The sequence below is a fragment of the Eublepharis macularius genome, chromosome 3 (assembly GCF_028583425.1).
Source record: "Eublepharis macularius isolate TG4126 chromosome 3, MPM_Emac_v1.0, whole genome shotgun sequence".
Classification (NCBI taxonomy): domain Eukaryota; kingdom Metazoa; phylum Chordata; class Lepidosauria; order Squamata; family Eublepharidae; genus Eublepharis; species Eublepharis macularius.
In genome coordinates this window covers 86,373,379-86,376,537 of record NC_072792.1, presented here as the reverse complement: position 1 = coordinate 86,376,537, position 3,159 = coordinate 86,373,379, and the positions used below count along the sequence as shown (strand labels likewise).

General features: G+C 39.3%; 1 long non-coding RNA gene across 1 annotated transcript; it reads right to left on the bottom strand.

Annotated features, from left to right (window-relative positions):
- Nucleotides 1–206: 206 nt before the first annotated feature.
- On the bottom strand, nt 207–2,316 carry LOC129326451 (uncharacterized). Its single transcript, XR_008596694.1, has 3 exons — nt 2,172–2,316; nt 791–966; nt 207–597 (listed from the first exon to the last, which is right to left on the bottom strand). It is a non-coding gene; the product is annotated as an uncharacterized LOC129326451 (long non-coding RNA).
- Nucleotides 2,317–3,159: the final 843 nt, after the last annotated feature.

Genomic DNA, 3,159 nt, shown 5'->3' with positions numbered 1-3,159 from the left:
AAATTTGTGATTGAGGAAATCAACTACTAGCACTTTGCACTTTAGAAATTCATGTCTGTACCTTTATTGCACTGCTGATTTGGTTGTCTTGAGAGATTTAGAAATGTTTTTGAGTATTCACTGATGCCTGAATGACCACTTCCTCTCAATGTAAATGTTTATGTGCGTTCTTTGAAAATGATTAATTACAAACAACACTTGATTATATTCTTCCTTTATTGTTATTATAATATAGTTCATTTTGCTGACTTAGTAAGTTTATCATGGCACATTTTTTGGTTTGCTGTTGCTTTCCGTGATTCTCTCTTTTTTTGTCTGAGTCCTGAGACCCAGCAAGTGCTACTCTGCATATTTAAAAGATCCAGGCTGATTAAGAAAAGGCTAATAATGCCAGCCTTATCACTCTGGTTTCGAACCATTATATACTGTTTGTTCTCTCTCTCTCTCTCTCTCTTTTTTTTGAAGACACACTCTCCTTGAATCACGTATCTGGGCAGTGAGTTCCCCATCCTTTTAAGCTGGTGTCTGTTGTCACTATGATATGTGGGAGTTGACTGAGGGGGAAAACTCCCCGTGTTTGATTGGATTATGATGTTTCTATAAAATAGAAAAGAGAGTCTATTGTAAGGATCATGAATGTTATTTTGCCCAGGTCACTAGGTGTATTTGTTGATATAAACAACCCCCAAAGTTGTCTCAGAGTCATTATGTCTGCTCACTTCTGATGTTGTAACATCAAATTTAAGTTTTTTGACTTTTCCTGCCTTTCTGATGGCAAGTAAGCTCTTACCTGTTGAATGTCTATCTGGGCTAATACTTCATCAATACCCTTGGTGATGAAAAACAGACTGGAAGAGCTTTGTATTGACACTGTTGTTGCTTGAAGGTGAACTAGAGGTATTTCCTGGAAGATGGATGTATGGAAATGTTTCCTTAAGACTTAGTGAAGTCGAGAAGGTCTCCCTGCTGCATGGGTGGAAAAGGAATTAGTTTAGTTCTCCATTCTCCCAACTTGGGGGGGGGTACTAAAAAGGAGAAAAGAATATACACCTTGGTATAGAGGCAGTGATTCTATAGCCCCTGTGTATGGAATAAATGAGACCTTAATGAACTGTGATAAGTCTGTTTCTCATTTTATCTGTGAAAGGCCATAAAGCACACACACACACCCCGGCGCCAATCCTTGAGTCATGCATAGAGTTCCAAGCCCTGTGTACTTGTGTCTTGTTGCTTTAAGTTTGTGAGAATCCTCTTTTGGGAACTAGACTGGTAATTTGAGTTGCCGACCAGATTAACTATTAACCATCCAAAGTCCCATCAGGACAAATGTGCATAGTTACATAGGCACATGAACTGCCTTACACTGAACCATTAAAGTCAATATTGTTTACTCCAACTGGCAGTGGCACCTCGGGGTCTCATGCAGAGGTCTTTCACATCACTTACTATCTGGTCCCTGTTAATTGGAGATTCCAGGGTTTGAACTTGAGAACTTTGCCAGCCAAGCAGATGCTCTGCCACTTTGCTACAGCCCCTCCCCTAATGGATCTTTTGTTCTTCTTTTGTTATCAATGAGGACTTTGTTAAATGCTCTTTCTTGAAAGAGCAGCTGACCAGAAATTAATAACAACAACAACAAAACAACAACAACAACAACAATGCCAGTCATACCAAAATGAAAAATCTGACTGGAAAAGAAGATTAATAAACTACTTGGAGATATCAGTAATCTGAAATTGGACTTCTGGCCTGGAGAAAATGGAGATCTGACGTTGTTCAGTTGAGCTGGGCAATCAGGGGCTCTGTTTAGGCGGGTCAGGTACATACAGATACCTGCTGCCACTCTTCTGCAGGTAGAAGAAGAACTGGGATGCTACAAGCCTTGGAGAGTGTGTGATTTCGACGGGGGGGGGGAGTCCTGAATAAAGGACTTTCTCCACGTCTTGAGATCCGCTCTGAGACAGGGGAGCTTCAATCACTGCAGAGCCCTTTTTGAGCCAAGATCTGGCATAAGATCTTCATAATCCAGGCTTCTTTAAAAGAATTTGAACTACATTGAACGTAAGAAGCAGCACTGAAACCCACAAGGAGCAAAGCAAGGTAAAGATGGCTATCTGACCTTTTGGGACTAAATTAACAAGAAAGAATGTTAAAAAGTGGAAGTAACTTACTGATATCGCTGTAAACTGCTTGCTTAAAGAATTGTATGGAGAAAGAGTAGAGATTTTGCATGGAAATTGGAGGTTTTGAAGAGAAGAACAAGATTGTTTATGCATGCCTGTGGTTTCTGAGTGCCGATAAGAACTGTGCTGGCTGGGAGGGGCACTGTGGAGAGAGCAATTAGAAGACATCGCGAGACTGAGAAAACCATAGAGAAATGTGAATTGGTGCTTAGAGAGGATTGGTGCTTAGAGAGGAAGTGAAGAGTAGCCATTTTGGGAGTGGAAAAGAAGAACCATAGAGAGCTACCATAGAGTTCTCACGTCGGACATTTTGGGAAGGTAATTTTTGAACTTTGGTAAAATATAAGAAAAGAAAACAAATTAAAATTAAAAAATTGCAGCAATTTAATTGGCAAGTTAATAACTGACTGAATTTATATGAAAACAAGAGGATTGGTGTTGTAGATTGAAAACCTATTTTAACAATGGAGCTCAGAAGCAGGGCTGTGACTAGGAGCGGATCCAAGGTTAGTCCAAGGATGGCAAAGAAATTAGATAAAGATAAACAGGAGTGGCAAGCAGCAATGGAAGTTTTGGAAAAAAGAATGTTAGAAGGCATGCAAAAATGGATGAAACTCAAACTGAAAAAATAATTAAAAGCATGAAAGAACTGATGCAAGCAGAGATGATAGAAGTAAGAAAGGAGCTGGGTGAGATGTAAAAAGAACTACAGGCAACAACGCAGAAAATACAAGAAGTGGAACAAAAGAAAATTTGCAATTTCAAAACAATCAGCGATTATTCTGTAAGTCACTGGGGAAAAAATACAGTGCAGAAGAACATCATCCCATGTAAAGAAGATGCCCTGAAACGTTGGCAAGAAATTTTGGAAAGCCCAGTAGAACATAAAGAAATTCCCCATGGATTAAAGATATTAATGAAGAATTTAAAGGGAAACGGATGAATAATGTGGTAATAACAACTGAAATGGTTGCCA